General features: G+C 45.2%; 1 pseudogene; it reads left to right on the forward strand.

Annotated features, from left to right (window-relative positions):
- Nucleotides 1-724: 724 nt before the first annotated feature.
- On the forward strand, nucleotides 725-2,811 carry LOC147700567 (18S ribosomal RNA; annotated as a pseudogene).
- The last annotated feature ends 19,742 nt before the right edge of the window (nucleotides 2,812-22,553 follow it).

Genomic DNA, 22,553 nt, shown 5'->3' on the forward strand with positions numbered 1-22,553 from the left:
GTCCGGCGATGCTGAGACAGGGGAAGGCAGCACCCGGGACCACCTGCCGGGGCCCACAGGGGCCCCGGAATGCACCTGCCTCTCAGCCCCTCCCCGATGGTCCTTTTTATCTGAGTTTGCTCAGTCAGACCTCTGTGAGGTCCGGCGATTCTGAAACAGGGGAAGGCAGAACCCGGGCCCACCTGCTGGGGCCCACATGGGCATGGGTACGTACCTGCCTCTCGGCCCCTTCCAGATGGTCCTTTTTCTCCGAGTCTGCTTGCCCCGGGAGCAGGCAGGGATGCTAAGCCAGCATACCCCGTGCGCAGGGTGGCCTGCCAGGGGATGCCCCAGCTGTATTCTGATCGATTGCGTACTATCGGTCCATTCAGTGATGTCTGCTTGGCCAGCCTCGGCTGTTGTTTCAAGCAAAGCGCTTCCACCCCGAGGGCCTGCCAGCAGAGTGAAGGCTCGGAAAGACCGTTCCAAGGGGTGCCACCAGCACCAGTCTCCGGCACCCCTGCGTCTCCCTCAGGCTGTGCCTCGGCCTGCCTCTAACTCCTGCGGAAAATGGCTGGGTCTGCTGGTGCCCATGCGACCGCACCTCTCCACACCCCTCCAGTGAGCGCTCCCGCCAAGGCGGGCGGGCTCCTTTCCCTGGCAGGCTCCCGAGAGATGGAGGGGTGCGTGAATGTTGCCAGTTGGGGAGATGGGCACATGCCCCCACTCTGTCAGCAGGTACGGCTACCTGGTTGATCCTGCCAGTAGCATATGCTTGTCTCAAAGATTAAGCCATGCACATGTAAGTACACACGGCTGGTACAGTGAAACTGCAAATGGCTCATTAAATCAGTCATGATTCCTTTGATTGCTCCATCTGTTACTTGGATAACTGTGGTAATTCTAGAGCTAGTACATGCTGACGAGCGCTGACCTCCTGGGATGCGTGCATTTATCAGACCAAGACCAACCGGGCTCGCCCGGCCGCTTTGGTGACCCTAGATAACCTCGGGCCAATCGCACGTCCCCGTGACGGCGACAATACATTCAGATATCTGCCCTATCAACTTTCAATGGTACTTTCTGTGCCTACCATGGTGACCATGGGTAACGGGGAATCAGAGTTCGATTCCGGAGAGGGAGCGTCCAAGGAAGGCAGCAGGTGCGCAAATTACCCACTCCCAACTCGGGGAGGTAGTGATGTCAGTCAGTCAGTCAAATTAACTTTATTCGATTTGATTAAAATCATACAAAGTACATAAAAACAAAGTTATTTACAATTAAAAAAGGATTAAACAGTTTCTTTGCAAACAAGTTAATTTGGCATAGTGTTATGATTAAAAAATTTAAAAACGAGTTATACACACTGGTTTGGCAAATTCCTACATCTTCTAGATCTGGACGCTGCCACTAGGAAATTGGCCATGGCGAATGTAATACATATATTTCCTAGGGATTTTAAATAAAGCATGGCTGGTCTCACCTGGAAGAAGCCGGCTTCCCTTAAGACAGGTAACAAGTATTTTTTTCTTTGTGCAGAGAAGAAATCGAGGTAGTGATGAAAAATAACAATACAGGACTCTTTCGAGGCCCTGTAGTTGGAGTGAGTACACTTTAAATCTTTAGGGAGGATCCATTGGAGGGCAAGTCTGGTGCAAGGACCTGCGGTAATTCCAGGTCCAATAGTGTATATTAAAGTTGCTGAAGTTAAAAAGCTTGTAGTTGGATCTTGGGATCAAGCTAGCGGTCCCTGCCCCTGCCTCTCGGCGCCCCCTTGATGCTCTTGACTGAGTGTCCTGGGGATCCGAAGCGTTTATTTTGAAAAAATTAGAGTATTCAAAGCAGGCAGGTCCCCTGAATACTTCAACTAGGAATATTGGAATAGGACTCCGGTTCTATTTTGTTGGTTTTCGGAACTGGGGCCATGATTAAGAGGGACGGCCGGGGGCATTTGTATTGTGCCGCTAGATGTGAAATTCTTGGAACGGCGCAAGACGAACCAATGTGAAAGCATTTGCCAGGAATGCTTCCATTAATCAAGAATGAAAGTTGGAGGTTTGAAGACGATCAGATACCGCTGTAGTTCCGACCATAAACGATGCCGACTCGCGATCCGGTGGCGTTATTCCCATGACCCGCCGAGCAGCTTCCAGGAAACCAAATTCTTTGGGTTCTGGGGGGGAGTATGGTTGCAAAACTGAAACTTAAAGGAATTGACGGAAGGGCACCACCAGGAGTGGACCTCACCCGGCCGGGACACGGAAAGGTTTGACGGATTGATAGCTCTTTCTCGATTCTGTGGGAGGTGGTGCATGGCCGGTCTTAGTTGGTGGAGCGATTTGTCTAGTTAATTCCGATAATAAACGTGACTCCTCCATACTAACTAGTTACGCGACCCCCAGCGGTCGGCGTCCAACTTATTAGAGGGTCAAGTGGCGTTCAGCCACACGAGATCAAGCAATAACAGGTCTGTGGTGCCCTTAGATGTCTGGGGTTGCACGTGCACTACACTGTACAGATCAGCGTGTGTCTACCCTTCGCTAACAATTGCAGGTAACCCGCTGAACCCTGTTCGTATAGGTATTGGGGATTGCAATTATTTCCCATGAACGAGGAATTCCCAGTAAGTGCCGTTCATAAGCTCGCATTGATTAAGTCCCTGCCATTTGTACACACCGCCTGTTGCTACTACCGATTGGATGGTTTAGTGAGGTCCTCGGATCGGCCTCGCCGGGGTTGGCAACGGCCCTGGCGGAGTGCCAAGAAGTTGATCAAACATAACTATCTAGTCATAACAAGGTTTCCTTAGGTGAACCTGCGGAAGGATCATTAACAGCAGAGCGGCCCGAGTGACTTATGGCGCCAGCCTGAAGCCCTCGGCCGCCTCCTGCAAGCACCCACCATAGGTACTGGGTCCGGCCCTGCCTTTGCACGCCCTGGCCAGCTGAGCGGTCTGCGGCCGCGCAGGGTGCTCGGGTGAGGACTGGGCCTTCAGTGGGCTCCGAAGAGAACCCGACTGACGCGTGAGGGACTGGGGACGGGGGCAGCCCCTGTTTCCTGTTTCCTGTCCCTCTCTGGGAGGGGCACAGCGGTAGGCCCTCCTGAGATGGAACCTAAGCTCTCCCGGCACCACCCCTGCGGTGGGGGGAAAACCGAATGGCAGTGGACTGATGCCACCACCTCTGGAAGGACCTGCTGCTGGCTGGGCCCTTCTGCCCGCAATGTCCTGGCCTGACCCAGATCCCGGCGACTGAGGTTGGGCCCTTCTCGTGTGGCAGGGCAGCCTGGAAGAGAAGGGGCAGAGGGCCCGCGAGGGGACCCGGCTCCTCTTGGTGGGAGGCATGTGGGATGGGGAGCTGCCTGACTCTTCCCTTCCAGCGCCTCTGGCACGGGCTGTACAAACCAGCTTGGTGCACAGCTCGGGCTGCCCTGCGACGGACGGTTGAGGTGCAGGTGGGGCGATCCTTCCTCGATGCCAGGTACCCAGTTTTACCTGGTCTTGTGGGGCCGGGCCGAAAGGTTTGAAGACCTGTGCGGTCCCTCCCAGTTACTCCGGGAAGGACTGGAGGCTGTGGGGCTGCCTGCTCCTGATGCACCGGGAGCCCCCTTCCTCGCCTGTGAGTGCGTGTGGGGGGACTCCTGGGCCGAGCACCTGGCAATGTTTTTTTCTCACAACGGTGCAGTCTGACTACCAGAGGGAAGCCTTGAAGGGGGCGACTGGGCTGTCTCGCTGCGCGGGCAGCATGAGGGATGAAATTCGGGTTCTTTCCCCTTTCTGCATCATTAGACATAGTTATATATTTGTTAGCATGATGTACCTATATATCCTTTCATGTATTATATATATGGGCATTTACTCATGTATTTCCTTTCAGTTCAGTAGGAGCATTTTAGCGTTTTCCCTTTGTTTAGTGAACTAGGCCGAAAACCATGTAGATGCCATTTTGTTGGCCATGTCCAATTCTGAGCTGTAGTCACGTGTTCTTTCTGCTCAGCAGACAGGATCCCATTATTTGAGTTACAGAGAGCAGCTGAAAGTAGACTGTCTTTCCCTTCTCCTGGGACTCACAGTCGCATCTGGCTTTAGGGTGCGATAAGCACATTCCTGAAGGCTCCGTGCCTAAACTCTCAAGCACCAAGACGAAAGGGAGTCACCCTTCCTAACTTCCTTGTAATGAATAGCAAACTTTGAACTAATCATGTGTGCCATATATGGTCCTTCCTTAAGGCCCCTGAATCAACTTGTATTTTTCCATGTACGGTGACTTCATGTGTTGAAATGCAAGTATATCTGTCTGGTTTTGACTGTAAGCCAGCAGTCTTCTCTGCGCACCGGATGGGTGAGGAGAGAGAGGCTCCTCTATAGAGTATTTTGTTTAATAAATGGTTGAACCTTCTTCACTGCCAACTGGCTGGTTATTTGGTAATTGGTATTGGCGCTATTGGTAGATATAGCTCCATAGTTTATTTTTGTAATACAACAGATGGCGACTATGGTGGGACTATGCGATAAGGTCGTCCTTCTTGTAATCAGGTAGTAAGGACAAACAAAACGGGAGCTCTGGTCGTGTTGGTGGACTGACCGGAAAATTCTGACTTACTCCGCTCTCGCGATCAGGGAGCCTCAGCTGCTAGTGACTCTTCGCCGGAGTCCTACAAGGCGTAACACAGGAGCTGACCGTGTTGGTCTTCAGGAGTTGGCAGTGGAGAACATGTAATCCTACCTGTGTGCACCAGGTGAGTGTATTGATTTTGGAGTTTTTGGATTACGCTGTTGAACGGCATCTTGGAAACAGTTAACTGTATTTGGTTTTGGTGGTCGGTGTACCACGGAGAATTTTGGAGGTCTGACAGGGTGGCATTGAGGATGCATGGGCAGATGCTCGACAGAATTGTTTGGTGAATAATAGAGGTTTCAATCTGACGCCTAGGTGTGACACGTGTGGTGTCCCTCCGCCATCCCGACGTAAAAAGAGACCGTCCGCCATAAGGGCGGGAGTCCCATGGGGGCCATTAGGATGCGCCCGCCACAGTGGCGGGCGCATCCCGCATATTTAACATTGCAGTGGGCGGTGCTAAAAGCACCGCCCGCCACAATGCTAAAAATACATGTCATGCATTTCAATTCACAAAGTGACAGGCACTGCTCGGTGCCTGCCACTTTGTATATAAGTACCCCCCATGTGCACCCCTCAGCCCCAAGAGTCCCTGGGGCCTGCAACGGGCCCCACAAGAGATTACTGCAACGCCGCCACAGAAAGGCATGTGTCTGCACCCATCATATTATGGATGGCGGTGTCTAGCAGACACCGCCACCATATTACACTCTTTTCCGCCTGGTCGACTTGTCGACCGTGCGGAAAAGCGGCCGGCGGTCTTTCTATCCGCCGTGGTCCCCCACCAAAGTAATATGGTGGGGGGAAATGAGTGGCGGGTGGGGACGGATCTCGGGCGGTTCACCACCGCCATGCGGTCGGTGGCAATCCGCCCAAGATCCTAATGACCCCCTAAGTGTAAGTTACAACCAGTCATGTGAACCAAGACAGGCTGCAGTCAGAAAAGGGCTAAGGGCAGGAAAAAGCCAACTTTCTAAAAGTGGCATTTTCAAATTGTAATTAAAAATCCCTCTTTACCATTCAAAAGGATTTTTCATTACAGTTTCATTGATACCAAACATGAACTGGCTACCTGATCCCAATCAAACAGTAGCATGTATTTAATGTAATAAGGCAACCCCAAGTCATTCTGTGGCAAAGATGCGCATCAGTTGTGAACAACTCATTTAGGAGTTTTTCACTACCAGGACATGTAAAATGTAATATATGTCCTACATTTTAATTACAATGCACCTGACCTATCAGCTACCTAGGGCCTACCTTATTACCAATTGGCTTATATGCAATAAAAGGGGTGTTAAAGGCTGCAGAGGCAGACCTGGGACATATTTTAAGGTGCTTCTTAAGTGGGTGGAATAATAAGTGCTCCAAGCCCACTTGTAGCATTTAATATATATTCCCTGGGTATATAATAAAACACTCGAAAAAGGCAATTATAATCAAACGAAATACGCTAAATCTATCAATCAATCAATCAGCGTATTTATAGAGCGCGCTACTAACCTGTGAGGGTCTCAAGGCGCTGAAGGGAGGGGAAGCGTATAAGCCACCCGAACCATGTTTAGGGGAGTGAGCATAAGCACTTTGGCACTGGTTAGCAGTGGAAAAGTGGACAGGGTCCTAGGGACAACAAAAAGTGATTACAGCAAGAAGAATGGAGAATTGTAAGCAAAATGTTTGAGCAAAGCCACCCTAAGGCTGACAGGTCTAGAAGCTACCACACAATGCTTTAGATACATAAATAATTGCCTGCTTCATGTCCATTAAAGCTAGGTGGGTCATGTCATTTTATCGTACTAAAAGTGGGTTGTAGTTCTAAAATGTTTGGACTTTCCGTAAAAATGTAATATGGGCATAGACGTCGCCATGTCATGGGGGTTGAGGCAGTTTTTTTTTCCACCCTGTCAAATTAGTTAGTAAGATCCATCGTTGTTTAACAGACATGATTTAGTGCATTTTAAGGTCAAGGAAGATGGTCACTGGATGATTTCCTGTGATGATTGATATCAAGCAGGTTGCTTCAATTGACTTGTGAGGTTGTTATCAATTGAGTTGTTCAATTGGAGCCAATCTTTTAACTGCATTGAAACTTATCGTGGTGTTAGAGAGGTGAATGTTAAGCAAGGAATGGTCTTTACATTAGTGTAATGCATTTATCTATTTAGTGCTTGTGATGGTGTAATTGTAGAATTGGCCATGGGTTAAGAGTATCTCCTGATCATTTTGGTGGCCGTCTTTATGGTCTGTCTGTTCATTTTAGTGGAGCAGATGGAATCCAACTGGCTCCTTTCAGAGGCCCTGCTTAGAGAATGTAACGCATACAGGTGTGCCACATGTGATGTCTGAGTTGGTCTGCAGGTCTAATCCTAGCAATGGACACTGTGATGGGGAATGTTCAACCAAACATTGTCCCTACCAGTGTGCATCAAATGTATTTTATGAAAAAGTGGAAATGTCCTTCAGTGTTAAAAAGGCAAAGTGACTGCCCCAACGCACTTGGTATGGCAGATTAGGTGGTGGAAACCTATCTGTAATACCAACCTACACTGGGTGCTGCATTACCAAGACATACACTACAATGTTGTAGTTCTTCAGATTGAAACCCATTTTTTACATGGCCTTTGAACTCTTTAAACTAGCTTTGCCAATGTCAATAGGCTTTAACTATGACTTTATTGCGTGAGCTTATGTGAGCGTGCAGGGGTGTTCTTGCCTGTATGCACATGTGAGTATAGAAGCTTAAGCACTTTTTGTGTTAGAAAATACCATTATTTACTGCTTGTCATAGTTTGATTCAAGCAGATCAAGACATGTGTCACGCTACAATGCATGTTGAAATGGATACTTGTGTTTATTTTTATGATCTGGTACTTTCACTCCATGTGGCACTAACCATATTGCACAAATATTTGCATGGTCCTGGCCACTTATTGCACAGAGACAATATTGTCAGGTACACTAAAGGATTCAACATGTGAGAGGCTGTACCCTGCCTCCATAAAACTGCAGGTAAAAAAGGTCTCTACTTTTCTCAGACCAATCTATAAAAAAACCCTCCCTCACAAAAACCAATCAAAACATTAATTTTTTTTTCTAATCTTACCTTTACAACCACCTCAAAAACATGAATATTCTCTGCAATAGCATGGCAAAGTTTATTTTTTAGTGGAAAGCATGCATGTTGGTAATATCCATATAAAAGACAAACATGTGTTCAGTAGGTATAACCTCTAACGTTTTCTGCCTCTCTTTCTTTCCATTGCATCTTTAAAATCTTTATTTTTTAGAGTGTAAATAAATGGGTTACACATCGGAATGACTCCACAGTAGAGTAAGGAGAATATTTTGCTCTGACGTATTGAGTATGAAGGAGCTGGTCTAAGGTACACAGATATGAGGAGTCCATAGTATAAAATCACCACTGTGAGATGGGAGGCACAAGTGGAGAAGGCCTTGTGCCTTCCTGTGGTTGTCTGGATTTTTAGAATGGCTAAGAGAATTTTTATGTATGACGCAATAATTAAAATACTCGATGATAATATATTTACAATACCCAAAATAAAAGTAATTTGATCAATGCTAAGGGTGCTGGTGCAGGAAAGCTTTAACAGGACAGGATAGTCACAAAAGAAGTGGTTGATTTCACGAGACTTACAATAGGAAAATTTTGATATGATGACGGTGTGAAATGTGGGCTCCAGGAAGCCAAGAATCCAACATCCAGTGGCAAATTGGAGACAAACTGGCTTACTCATGGTCAACCTGTAATGTAAAGGGTTGCAGATGGCCATATAGCGATCAATAGACATGACGGTCAGCAGAAAAAACTCAACCACAATCATGGCTATGAAAAAGTAGACCTGCAGCAGACACTGCAAGAGAGTGATACGTACGTTAGAAAGAAAGAAGCTGGCCAGCATTTTAGGGTAGGTAATCGAAGTGTAGCAGATGTCTACTAAAGAAAGGTTCGAGAGGAAGAAGTACATTGGCTTATGGAGATGTGAGTCGGTGTAAATGACTGTCATGACTAGAAGATTCCCTGCAATGGCTCCCAGGTAAATCAGAAGAAAGACACCAAAGAGGGGGACCCGCAAGTCTGGAAGATCCGAAAAGCCGACAAGAATAAATTCAGTCCAAGATGTCATATTTCCATCTTCCATTTCTGAAGGGATGTTGATTAAATCAAAGCGGATGATTAGCTACAAGAAATAAAAAAGGTCATTATTGGAAATGGCATTATTACCCAGGATAGTATTTTGAAGTTGGAATCATGCAAACAGACAAATGCCAATACAAAGAGGAGGTGTGTGAAAATGACCCCAATGATTTTTGTATTCTTTGATTGCCATATTATGATTAGTCATTTTGTAAAAATCCTACAATGAATATTCCATTCTTTAAAACAAACGTCCAAACATTAAAAGTGCAAACACTTTCGTTAACATTTCTATTAAAACTGCCCGAGGAATGAAATAATTTTTTTCTGCCCTTAGATTATGCAGAATAATCATGATTCCAAAATAAATGTATTAAGGGGCCTAAGTACATATTTTGAGACATCAGAAAATGATAACTGATTTTAACTTTCCCCATTCCAACATTTACTGTTTTCAGCCCTAGTCTGTCTGTCTATGTCTCCTTTTAATGGAACTATAGCAAGGTAAACTCAGCGGGCAGTGACAGCACCCTCTAGAGAGACATGCTCTGAAGTAGGTGAGACATAACAGAGGAGCTGCCTCCAGCAGTCTAACCAATGATGGCTAGACTTGCCATTTGCCCCCTGCAGAATGTCTGTTCTCTCAAATTGGGGGAGCAACTCCTCCAAGAATGTCAGTCGGCAAGTGCTGTGTGCGAGGGCAATCTTCATGTCTGAACAATTAATCTGCACAATATGACCATGGAAACAGTGATAGGATTTCTACAAAAGGGAAAGATAAGCCCTGATTTAGACTTTGGTGGACGGGGAGCTCTGTTGCAAACACAACGCGGTACCCTGTATGCAAAACCCTCTGTCTGCCTGCTTAATTCACATATTTGTTGGACCACAGGTTTTCTAATGTCAGAGTTCCCCTTAGCCTCGATAGACAGATAAGAGATAATGTTTATTGATTGATTATTTAAAATCTTTACCAAAAGAGAGAATACACAATGTAACAATTCAATTATAATAATACAGTAAAAGGGCAGTGACTTTAAAAAAAAAAAATAAGCGATAATTTCATAAGATTAAACGTTTGGAAATGTAAACAGTATAATATTTAATGTTATAAAATGTCAAGTTTTTTCCATGCACTTATTAAGAATTTTGAGAGGGCAGAATTAATATGTATATCTTCAAGGCAAAGACACTGGATTAGTGCTTGTCTACATGTCCTTATTGATCTTTTATTGAAGTGCCTTTTTAAAAGTGTTAATCTTTCATTTTTTAGTTCTGGGCAGAGGCACAATAGATGATATATTATTTTCCAGCTTTTTCCATGGCAGTGCATGAGATTCTCCGGGCAGGATTCCGGATGGACAGAAAACTCTCCCCAACATCCCTACATCAGCTGTCAGAGGAAGGATATTACTCCACCTGCCCTATTTAGAGTGGATAGTTTAATGAAAATCAAAAAGTCTGAAAAAGGTCAGTGAATGGCCACTAAATCCAACAGTGGTCATCCACCAAATACTCTTCACATTGAAAGGAACCTCTTTGACAGAAGTTCCTTTCAATGTACGGAGGTAACTGCTGGGCCGGCCGCCATCTACACATTTGGTGGATGGCAGTCTGTCAGGGTGGCGGAGGTAATGTCCTCTTCCGTCCTAGAGATGGTGTACCATCTACTTAACCTTGAAGTTCCATCATCACCTATTGGCATTGGAAGACAATTTACAAGACTTTCCACAATCCGATGGTGAAAAGCAATAATTACTTATGTTGCAGAGATTGTGCCACCATGGAACACAAAAGTAACAAAGAAACAGTTATCTCTTTGCCTCTGTTAGTGGTACAGTAAGGGTGCATGGAACAACATGTTCTTAAAACTTTATCAGGGTTGATAGATGACCATGACTTACTTGGGGATAGGCAGGCTGGCTTCCCAGCCCACCATAGCACAGAGCTAGTGATTCTGTCCGTACTGGATGAAATTAAACTCACAGCAGATAAAAATAAACTGTGTGCCCTCGTTCTTTTAGACCTGTCGGCTGCGTTCAACACGGTCAATCATGATCAACTCTTGACCAGAGTTCGGGACGTAGGTATTGATGGGATGATTTATCAGTGGACCGCCTAATTTCTGACGGACCGCATCAAGTAATTCAGATGGGCGACTGTGTGTCAGATAGAGGGTCCTTAACCTGTGAAGTTCCCCAAGGGTCCGCCCTATCACCATTGTTGTTTAATATTTACTTGCGCCCTCTGGTGATGGACCTGGTCCCGATGGAGTGTTAAGTGTTTAATTACGCTAATGACACCAAAATTATTCTGCAAATCGAAAATACCCCCCAAGCTCATGCACGTGTACAAGATATTTTTAGATTTGTAGTAAGTTGGATGACTCGCAACTCATTAAAGGTCAACCCAGACAAAACTGAGGTGCTGGACATTACCTCGGATAATAACCCATGGTCCTATCAATTCTGGCCACTGGCGCTGGGAGACACTCCGTCTCCAGCACCAGTGGTAAAAAGCCTGGGTATAAAAATTGACGCTAATATTTCCTTGTCTAATCAAGTTTCTACCGTCTTTGGGACATGTGTGAGCCTACTAAGGCAATTGAGGAAACTTTCCCCTATCCTCTCTTTTTCCCCCATGCGTACGGTAGTGACAGATATAATCTTGTCTTGGTTAGACTATGGCAATACACTTTATATTGGGCTACCGGATAACCTGCTAGACAAGCTGTGGGTGATAATGAATGATGCAGCAAGATTGATCTTTAAACGTCCTAGATATACAAGAGCTGCTCCCCTACTGCAAAAACTTCATTGACTCCCCATAAAGCAAAGGACCAAATTTAAAGGACTCTGTATCGCCCGTAAGGCTCAATATGGTCAAGCCCCTAGTTTCATCAAGGAGCGCCTTGTGAAGTATGCCCCAAGCCGCTCTCTAAGATCCTCTGCAGGGAATCAACTATCCTGCTCCCAGTTCAACCTCTAGGAAAAAGGGGGGCGGGGCTTTTCCGTCTGTATTCCACAATTGAGGAACAGGCTCCCACCCTACCTTTGATCTGAGAAGGCCCTCCTACTGTTTAGAATACATTTGAAAACCCTCCTATTTATTGAAGCCTGGGCCTAATTCCGCTCAGTTAGACATCACAATTACCCGTGGTGCTGTAGCTTCCATCTCATAGCGCTTAGAGACCTGGTGGTATTAAGCGCTCTATAAATCACAATTAACATAACATAACATAACAAATGCAAACATAAAATATGGCCTCAACAATTCCCAACTGTGTAATAAAGGCAGCTGTGATGGGGGTGTAGTGAGCCCCTTACAAACCTCACCCAGCGCCAAAGCACTGCTTTAGTGATAGTAATGCCCATGGCCAGTGAAGCAGAGGATTTACACCACACTGGCGCACAGGTAAGCTGTAGTCAAAACTTTAAGGTGATCATTAATGTACCTCAGTCCACCAAGGCTCCTTTGACAGAAATGAAGTTTGCAGAGTGGACATTTCAATGGTCAACACAGCAAACTTTTTTTTCTTCTTCAATATAAAAAATGGCCTTGCTGCACAAAGAGTTTTCCCCCTCCCCTGGCGGTCCTTGCTACATTTTCCCTGAATCCATCAGCCATGACTCCCATGACGGAAGTCGTCTGGTAAAGTAAGTGAGAGTCGTTCCCCTTAAATAGGATGAGACAACAGTCGCTGTGACCTGGCAGTCCTTTGGCAGGTGGTCAGCATGGTTAGAGGTTCACACTGGTTGAGTCAGTATAATTTTTCAAGAGGACACCTGGGGCATCCTCTGATTCAAAATTGAGAGATAAAAGTTAAACACTAACTCTAAAACTCGGGCCCTGAATGTGTTTCATATATAATCGTCTATGATTAAAATTCACACAAAAAATGTAGATACTGGCAATTTCTGTGAGCTCCACTTTGACTGTATTCAATGGCTTGGATCTAAAACATTGCAAGGGTGAATTAATGTGAGCTCAAACTGGGATACAGAACAAAGGACATCTGTTCAAATCTGTTCAAGATGAGCTAATACACCTACATTATTGGGCAAGAAGGAAGGGGTAGAGAATAGAAAGTGAAAAGGAGGGTCTTGGCTTGGGGGAAGGAAGGTTGAACTGAGAGGAAGAAAGAACTGGTGCACAGAGACTGTTGATAGATGAGTGCAACTGGGCCTGAATGCATACAGAGGAGATGAAGAGGGTAATGGAAGAAAGGATATCTGAGTGGTGATGCTATCCTAAACTTTTTGAAGACCTTTAATGAGTTGAGCCTGAATTTCAGGCAGCTTCACAGTATTTTGTCTGTATGACATTGTTACTGAACCCTTGTTGCAGTTCTAAAGTCTGCTTCTGGTCAAAAAGGTGTCTCTTTAGAAAGCAGATCCAGCTGTTGACAGTCAGTCTTGGTGTGCAGTAAAGTGGGACCCTTTAGCACAAGTTGGTGAGAATGTTGGCATGTTGATCACTACTTGGCAAAAGCAGAGTGCAGGGAAGTGTTATATTGATCCCTGATGGTGGGGTTCACAGCCCTGAGAAAGGAGGGTAAGCAAAGAGTGCAAGAAGGTAACACAGAGGGGAAAATGGAAAAACAGCTGGTTGATGGGATAGAGTTAATGAATGTAGAGAACACTGCACTCAAAGGGGAGAACAAGAGGAGAGTAGGGGGTTCACATTGAAACTGAACACAGATCAGATACTGTTTTTTGGAGCTGAATGATGTTATAGATATCAAACCCTCAACACTGGCAAGAATCGAAAAAAGACACACAGAGGAGATGAGAATGAACATCAAATATCCCAGAACCCAGCTTGACAGTAAACTGTAGCTTGGGCTTGGAGATCCGGAAAATGAGCATTCATGCATCCGCCATGAATAAGGTTTTCTGCAGCCACCATTATTCAGTGGGTGATGAAACTGCAGCACTCCAATTGGATGAAATAACATCAATGCAAATACTGCTTGATTTGTTAACAACTGTCTAGGGAATTGGGTTACTGTTTGAGGGGATGAAAATCTACTCAAGCAGCAGCCACAATTCTCTACCATGCTGAAGTCACAAAATTCCCCTAAATAACCAGTGCTCAGACCTCTAGTTGTTTCTCACAAAACAGAAAGGCTTAATTGAGAGGCAATGTGTAAAGTATTTATGCAGCACTTCAAACATAAGAAAGATCCCACACCTATTTAGGAAAATGGAGTGAAATGTAATAAAATATTTGAGACCAAAATGCCAAAAATCCAATCAGTATAACCAGAGACATGCAATTTTAAACTTAAGTATAGCACCTAAAAGCACAAAGCGCCACTCCTGCTCGTAATGCAGGACAGGGAAAATCACAAGTTCAGTCCAACCGATATGGGGCACGGGCTGGATAGAGGGACATGGTTAGTCCCGCTGAAAAAGTTTCCTTCTCATAGTCCAGCCAGTCCAGTTCATGTTGGAGGAACAGCGAGGAGCAGGGAGAGCGTCACAAATGGTCGTTGCTGTAGCATGAAGAGCAGACTGGTCATCGCAGACAGTTGTTGCAATAGCGTAAAGGATCCTGTTAGGCATTGCAGACAGTTGTTGCTGGAAATTCCCAATTGCCGGTCACCGCGGGCTGCTGATGCTATAGAGCAAATATCCTTGTAGGCGCCACAAAGGGTCGTTGCTGGAGCCTCACCTTGGTAGTCACCGCAAAATGTAAGTGTTATAGCGCGAGATGCAGATCTTGCATTGCCACATGCCATTGGATGAGCCAAACCTTCAGGAGAGGGTCACTGAGGCAACACCAAGTGTCCAAGAACTGAAGAGCACCTCTTGCAAACAGGAAAAACTCCACCAGGGATCAAACAAGTCTGGTTGGAGATCCAGTTCAGCAGGTTGAACTGAACCGTTGCTTTGAAGCCTCTGGAGCCTGTCATGTCCCTTAGCTCAGAACAGGAGGCCAGTCATATGACCCCTGGCATCACTTCAACCAGGGATAAAGGGTGCAGGTCCAGTCTTTATACACAGCAAGCAGGGAAGCAGAGTAGTAGGGCAGCAGAGAAGCACAGAAGTCCCTTTCTTGCAGTATTCACAGGTCCGGGGATCACTGACAGAATATCAAAGAGCAAATTATCGACCTGCTAAATATCTAAGAAAAAATATCGAAATGCAAGAATATCGAATTCCTATCTACAAACAGGTACGTACAAACAGAATCCAAAAGATTTGTGTAAATAAGATAATTTGTTAAAATATCACATTTTTAGAATGTCTTAAAAGTAATCTAAAATTAATAAAATATTAAATATAATTAACTAAAACATACTTAAAAAGGCTTAAATAACCTTAAAATTAATACATAATTAATGTAAGTTAAAACAAAAAAAACATACATTTTTACTTTTTTAATAAATATATATATTAAGTTAATATTGATAAAAAAGTTTCAATATTTTTAGGATAGGTTTGCGGGAGGGTAAAATATACCATTCCCACTCCAGTGAGTGCAACTGTAGGGAAGGCGTTGGATAGCGGAAGGGTAAAAATTACTATTCCAACCCCAGTGAGTACAACAGTACGGAATTCCTTGCGGGAGGGTAAGAATTACTACTCCCACTCCAGTGATTGCAACAGTAGGGAAAGCATTGGATAGCAGGAGGGTAAAAATTACTGTTCCCACTCCAGTGAGTGCAACAGTAGGGAAAGCGTTGGATAGCGGGAGGGTACAAATTTGTATTCCCACTCCAGTGAGTGCAACAGTAGGGAAAGTGTTTGATAGCGTACGGGTAAAAATTACTATTCGCACTCCAGTGAGTGCAAGGGTAGGGAAAGCATTGGATAGTGGTAGGGTAAAAATTACTATTTCCACTCCAGAGAGTGCAACAGTAGGGATAGTGATGGGTAGCGTAGGGGTAAAAATTACTATTCCCACTCTCGAGAGTGCAACAGTAGGGAAATAGTTGGATAGCGTAGGGGTAAAAATTACTATTCCCACTCCCGAGAGTGCAACAGTAGGGAAAGTGTTGGATAGCGTAGGGGTAAAAATTACTATTCCCACTCCAGTGAGAGCAACAGTAGGGAAAGTAATAATTTAATATTTAAATAAAAATGAATGATCAATTCCAATAAAAAATGAATTACAATGAATTACCAATTACTAAATATTTAATAATTAATGCATTATAAATGCCAATACATATTATGTATTAAAAATTAATTACCTATTAATTATTAATTAACAACCAATTCAATTTCTCTACCAAAAAGTGTTAAGTAATAAAAAAATACTAATTAATAATTAATTAGCAGTAAATTAAGTATCAATACACAAAAATAATTTCAATAATTACTTAATTAGAATTAAATTACTTCCCACCCTATTCCCCTATAAACCCACAACCAGCTCTGAATAATACATTATTACAATTAATATAATGATCAATTATTCACTTATTAAAAATTAATTATACATTAATATAAAATAATTACCAATTAATATAAAAAAATTACCAATTAATAAAAAAATAATTACCAATTCATAATTATTTAACAATAGATTAATTATTAATACCAATAAATAAAAATAAATATTTACTTAATAACAATTAAGTTACTTCCCACCTTATTCCCCTATAAACCCACAACCCGCTACAGAACTTAAACGCAACATTAAATGACAAAATATTTAATAATTCAAAAAGATTTTTTATTAATTTACTAAAATTAAATTACTTCCCACCCTATTCCCCTATACACTCACAACCCGCTACGGAATTAAACTTACGCAAAAATTAAAAAATCTAAAATTCATCACTTTAAAAAAATTTAAACACACATATACTAACACTTAAAACACAAAAAAATGATATTTTAAACAACTATATTATGACAGTCGATATTACCAACTTCGATATTTTGGAAATCGATATCTCTTACCTTAATATCGATATTCTGCACCACTATATTTTTGCAATTCCATATTATGTCCATTCTATATAAAAAACTCAATATTCTGTCCAGTCGATATTTTTCTCAAGATTATGACTGTTTACCAAGGTCCGGGAGAGCACTGAAGAGTTGGGACTGAGGGTTCAATATTTATACTTGATGGAAAGCTTTGAAGTATGAGAGATTTTTAGACACTTTCCCCCCAGGAGGTGTTTGAAACTCTCTTCCTCTCTTCTCTGGCTCCAGCTTGTCTGGGACTTAAAAAGACTAGTGTCAAAGCCCTTTATGATGTGCAGGTGTAGTAGGTGACACCGTCATTACGTCATTCAGTCAGAGATGACCCATTCTGCCAATGTCTCCATTGTCTCACTGTGTGGGAACAATACACAAAGGCCAACTGCCACCTACACCTAGTCATGTGACCCAGGATACAGGCTGCAGAAAATGCATCATTAGAACAAGACAATGCCAACTTTCTAAAAGTGGCATTTTTGGATTTGTGACTTTAAATCCAGCAGTGGCCCGTGCAGCTGAGAGAGATGGGGTGGTGGGGATTTCAACAGATGACGAGGAGGGAAAATTAATTATTTGTATTATTTTCCCTCTTGGTCATCTGTCAAATGCCCTCCCCAACCCGACCTGCCACCCCACTGCTCTACCTGAGCGGGGAGCACCTGTTTAAATCTGACTTCACCATTAAAGAGGGTTTTTGAATTACAATTCTTTAGACACAAAACTAGACCTTCATACCTTCTCAACATTGAAAGCTAACATTTATTAGATATAATAATGTTATCCTGTGGAAGAGAGAGGCCTTGAAGTGTTAAATTCTAATTTAAGAGTTTTCACTAACCGGACATATAAAACTTAAAAATGCGGTCCTACATTTAAATACATTAAACCCTGCCCTCTCGTCTGTTTTGTGCCTTGCCTAGGGGTGACATATATACTAAAAAAGAAAGTTCAGACCAAAGGTTAATTTTAACAGATTGAGATGGCAAATTAAAACTGCACACATAGGCTGCAATGGCAGGCCAGAGACATGCTTGACAGTCTACTTGGGTGGGTGGCACAATGAGTGCTGTAAGCACACTAGCAGCATTCATGTTCAGGCTCTCAGTACATATAGTAACACGTTATCAGGGACTTACAAGTAAATTAAATGTGCCAATTTGGTGTACGCTGATGGTGCCATGTTTTAGGGTTTGAGCACATGCACTTTAGCACTGGAAAAAGTGCACAGAGTAAAAAAGTTAGCAAAAATGAGATCAGAAAAAATGTAGGAGTAAGGCAAGCGTTCTGGTGGAAGATGGCCCTAAGACTGACAGGTTTAACATCACCGTAAGCTGGAAGTAGGGAGACCAACACAACCTATTAGGAGTTCTGATCACTAAGGCAGAGGAGCCTGGATGGACCATAAGCATTGGCACAGTCTGACCCACAACGGTACCATGAAATTCATTCCCTGTTGGGAGATCGACCGCCTCAACTGTTTGAGATTTTCACCCCTCATTTGCATGAGCCATCTGAGAAGCCTGTCATGTGTCTGAACCCAGAAATGAGCCTAAGGGTCCAGGACCTGAGGGGCACCATTTAGGGTCAGGAACTCACTCTAGAAGAGGCCAACAGGGCTTGGGCAGGTCCCGTTGGAGGTTTAGACATATCCAGTGTCGCAGGTTTAGCTTGGCAGCTTCAGGGAAGTCGCTGGAGCTTGTTGTGTACATGTGGCTCAGGACAGGAGGCCAGTCAGATGACCCTTAAAGTCACTTCAGCCTGGGATTAAAGATGCAGGTTCAGTCTTCCTTCTCAGACAGCAGGGCAGTAGAGGGCAACAGGGCAGCAAAATAGCACAGCAGTCCTTTTTCTGTAGTATCCACAGGTCCAGGAGTGTACTGAAAAGCTGGGTCAGATGCTCCACTATGTATACTTTGTGCCAGCTTTGAAGTAGATATTTCTGGAAGCTTCCACTCTCAATCAATCAATCAATCAATCAATCATTGAATTTGTAAAGCGCACTACTTACCCGTAAGGGTCTCAGGGTGCTGCTACTGCTCAAAGAGGATGGTCTTGAGGAGCTTCCTGAAGGTGAGCAGGTCCTGGGTCTGCAACAGATGGGTGGGGAGGGTGTTCCAGGTCTTGGCGGCTAGGAAGGAGAAGAATCTGCCACCGGAAGTTGTTCGTTGGATGCGCGGGACGGTGGCGAGGGCGAGGCTTGCAGAGCGGAGTTGGCGGGCGGGGGTGTAGGAGTTGAGTCTGTTGTTCAGGTAGGCTGGTCCAGTTTTGCGAAGTGCTTTATGTGCGTGGGTGAGGAACTTGAAGGTGATGCTCTTGTTGACAGGGAACCAGTGCAGGTCTCTAAGGTGGGAGGTGATGTGGCTGTGTCGAGGAATATTGAGGATCAGGCGGGCGGAGGCGTTCTGGATGCGTTGCAACTGTTGTAGGTATTTGGACGGAGTTCCTGCGTAGAGTGCGTTGCCGTAGTCCAGCCTGCTGCTGACGAGGGTTTGGGTCACCGTTCTTCCGGTGTCGGTCGGGATCCACTTGTAAATCCTGCGAAGCATGCGGAGGGTGTTGTAGCAGGAGGAGACGGCGCTGACCAGTTTCAACATGGAGAGGGAGGAGTCGAGGATGAATCCTAGGTTGCTCGCGTGGTCCGTGGGTGTTCGCGCTGTTCCCAGTGAGGTTGGCCACCAGGATTTGTCCCAGGCAGAGGGGTTGGGGCAGAGGATGACGACTTCCGTCTTGTCCGAGTTCAGTTTCAGACGGCTGCTCCTCATCCACTCGGCGACGGCCTTCATTCCCTCATGGAGGTTGGTTTTGGTGGTGTGCGGGTCCTTGCTGAGGGAGAGGATGAGCTGGGTGGCGTCGGCATAGGAGATGATGGTCAGGTCGTGCTGTCGGGCCACTTGTGCGAGGGGGGCCATGCGGACGTTGAACAGGGTAGGGCTGAGGGATCAGCCCTGGGGTACGCCGCAGATTATGTCAGTGGCTTCGGATTGGAAGGGTGGGAGGCGGACTCTCTGGGTCCTGTCGGAGAGGAAGGACGTGGTCCAGTCCAGGGCCTTCTTCTGGATTCCGGCTTCTTGAAAGCGTGTTCTTAGTGTGCGTTGGCAGACCGTGTCAAAGGCGGATGACAGGTCCAGGAGGATGAGGGCTGAGGTTTCACCATTGTCTAGTTGGCGCCGGATGTCTTCTGTGGCAGCAATGAGGGCTGTCTCGGTGCTGTGGTTTCGTCTGAAACGTGACTGCGATGGGTCTAGGATGTTGTTGTCCTCGAGGTGGCGGGTCAGCTGCATGTTGCCGATTTTCTCAATGGTCGTCGCCGGGAACGGGAGCAGGGAGATTGGCCGGAAGTTCTTGTGTTCCTTGGGGTCGGCCTTGGGCTTCTTGAGGAGGGCGTTGATTTCGGGGTGCTTCCAGCTTTCCGGGAATGTCGCTGTGTTGAAGGAGATGTTGATGACCTTCCGTAGTTGGGGTGCGATGGTAGAGTCTGCTTTGTTGAAAACATGGAGGGGGCAGGGGTCAGATGGAGATCCTGAGTGGATGGAGTTCATGACCTTGCTTGAAGTTTCTTTCCTTCCTTCCCTGACCCCAGCTTGTGTGGGGTCACAAAAGACTAGTATAGAAACCCTTTGTTAAAGTATTGAGCAGAATCTTTATGATGTGAACGTGTAGTAGGAGACAGTTCTGCCCTCTCGTTAAGACAGAGATGGCCCATGCTGCCAACAACTATATCTCATTTATTTCACTGTCTAGGTGCAATACACAAAGATCAACTGCCAGCTACACCTAGTTACATGACCCAGGATACCGGCCACAGACTCCAAATGATTAGGATAAGAACATACAGACTTTCTAAAAGTAAAAGGAGGAGTGGGGGAACCCAGTAGACCCTCGGAGGCTTGGGCAATTTGTACACAGACAGGTAAATGTGCCGACAAGGGATTGTCTTCCTTTCGCTCAATCTAACATCTATAAGCAAAAAATAGTTGTAAGCTCTATCCAGTAACTTCAATCAATAAGGGAATTGTAAGCACGCTACTCACCCATGAGGGTCTCAAGGCGCTGGGGGGCGGGGGGGGAGGGGTAGGTCCGCAGATCTGTTTAGCCGAAGAGCCAAGTCTTGAGGGTCTTGATAAAGGGGTTCAGGGAGGGGGCGCACCTGATGTCTGCTGGTATCTCATTCCCGGTCTTGGCTGCAATGTGAGAGAAGGATCTTCTGCCTGCTCTGTGGATGCATGGGGTTTAGGCTAGTGCGAGGTTGGAAGATCGGAGGTTTCTTTTGGGTACGTGGAAGTTGATTCTGTCGTTGAGGTATTTAGGTCCATTGTTGTATAGGCATTTGTAGGCTTGAGTGAGGATTTTGAAAGTGACTCTTTTCTCCACGGGGAGCTAACAGAGACTTCGTAGGTCGAAGTTATTTCAGAAGTTTAATTGATTTATTTCAACTTAAACAAATCCGCCACAGATTATTCCACATGGGTGTAAGCTTTTTGAAACATAAATTTATAATGAGAAACTTTTAAGATGGTACAAAGAAGTGTTACATATATAAATATGCATCAACCCATAGTGGCAGAGATTCAAGATTGATTCGTTGGTATAAGCATCTCAGTGTCACTAATGTGGACACCTATTTCAAACAATATGTACAAAAGGAAATCGTGACTGATTAAACAGAAAACAAATCTGCAGGTGAACAATTCACAAAGAAAATAGGTGTAATTGTCGATGTTTTGGTCTAGGTCGTGAAGACATCTGTTAGACCATCTTCAGGTTGTAAATTCATATGTTGAGGTACCCTTATAAGACTACATAGGTCCAGACCGACTATTTGGTATTTGCGGTGATTCATCAAACTCCGGACAGCCTAAGGACACAAGGACGCCATTCGCAACCACCACCACCTCATCAGGGCGGCCAAGAGGACCTCGTTCAAAGACCACCTTGACAGCAATACACACAATAGCAAGGAGCTCTTCAACATTGTGAAGGAACTTTTCAACATCAGCGACATCCCGACGTTGCAAGCCCTGTGCGACTCCCTCAGCACCTTCTTCCACCGCAAGATAGCAGACATCCACGACAGCTTCAATACCCAGACAGCCCCATCAGACAGCAACACAACAGACCCTCCGTACACCATCAACCACGACCCCCTGCTAGCCTGGGCCAATGTGAGCATCGATGACACCATCAAGACCATGCACACAATCCACTCGGGCTCTCCGTCAGACCCATTACCGCACCAAGTCTTAAACAGAGCAAGCAGCTCCATCGAACCGCACCTGCACAACAACATCAATCTCTCCCTTGGGACCGCGTCCTTTCCAGAGATCTGAAAACATGCCAAGATCAACACCCTATGCAAAAAACCTAAGGCAGACCCAAGAGACGTCAAGAACTTCCTGCCCATCTCTCTGCTCTCCTTCCCGGCCAAGGTCATCGAGAAAACCATCAACAGTCAGCTAACCTGATACCTCGAAGAAAACAGAATCCTGGACCCTTCCCAGCCAGGGTTCTGCAGCAACCACAGTACTAAGACTGCCTTCATCGCAGCCACCGACGACATCAGGACCCTGCTGGACAAAGGCTAGACAGCAGCACTCATCCTCCTAGACCTCTCTGCTGCCTTCGACACAGTCTGCCACCGCGCATGCCTCCACGCTGCGGGGATCAGAGACACAGCTCTGGATTTGACCCCCTACTTCCTCTCCGGTGGAACCCAAAACGTCTGCCTCCCTCATTCTGTTCCAAAACCTCGGAGATCATCTGTGGCATACACCAGGGATCCTCCCTCAGCCCGACGCTGTTCAACATTTACATGGTACCGCACGCACACATAGCCCAACAGCACAACATCAACATAGTCTC

The sequence above is a fragment of the Lissotriton vulgaris genome, chromosome 7 (assembly GCF_964263255.1).
Source record: "Lissotriton vulgaris chromosome 7, aLisVul1.2, whole genome shotgun sequence".
Lineage (NCBI taxonomy): Eukaryota > Metazoa > Chordata > Amphibia > Caudata > Salamandridae > Lissotriton > Lissotriton vulgaris.